The sequence below is a fragment of the Neophocaena asiaeorientalis genome, unplaced genomic scaffold (genome assembly GCF_003031525.2).
Source record: "Neophocaena asiaeorientalis asiaeorientalis breed wild unplaced genomic scaffold, Neophocaena_asiaeorientalis_V1.1 scaffold249, whole genome shotgun sequence".
NCBI lineage: Eukaryota > Metazoa > Chordata > Mammalia > Artiodactyla > Phocoenidae > Neophocaena > Neophocaena asiaeorientalis.
In genome coordinates this window covers 1,555,854-1,556,250 of record NW_020172625.1, presented here as the reverse complement: position 1 = coordinate 1,556,250, position 397 = coordinate 1,555,854, and the positions used below count along the sequence as shown (strand labels likewise).

The 397-nt window shown below is 52.6% G+C and overlaps 1 protein-coding gene across 6 annotated transcripts in view; it reads left to right on the top strand.

Annotated features, from left to right (window-relative positions):
• The first annotated feature begins 163 nt into the window (after positions 1-163).
• LOC112395617 (TLE family member 4, transcriptional corepressor) overlaps positions 164-397 on the top strand; it is a 147,562-nt gene continuing 147,328 nt past the window's right edge. For all 6 annotated transcript variants that reach the window (XM_024738934.1, XM_024738932.1, XM_024738931.1 and 3 more), the window contains exon 1: positions 164-298. The gene's annotated coding sequence lies outside the window, so the exon portion shown is untranslated. The remainder of the gene's footprint in view (positions 299-397) is intronic.

Below are 397 nucleotides of genomic sequence, written 5' to 3'. Positions count from 1 at the left end.
CACGGGGACGCGGGGGCCCGGGGCTAGCCCGCAAGCGGCTTCCGCCGGGCTGTGCTGCCGGGGGAGGGGGCGGGAGGAGAGTTTTAATCTGCCTGCGCCATGACCCCCCTCCTCCTCCCCCAGCGCCGCGTGGTTTTCTCTCCATCTCTGCGCCTCGCTTGTGCTGTGGTCTAATCAAATATTTTATTGTTGTTCTTTAGGCACCGCATCAGCCTGCTCAACCCTTTAAATTTACAATTTCCGAGTCCTGTGATCGGATTAAGGAAGAGTTTCAGTTTTTACAGGCTCAATACCACAGGTAACGATATTGACTTTAGCTGATCCTCCTATTTGCTTAGCTCTTGTCTTCCCCCCACATACACACACAGCCCCCCTCCTTTTTTTTTTTTTTTTTTTT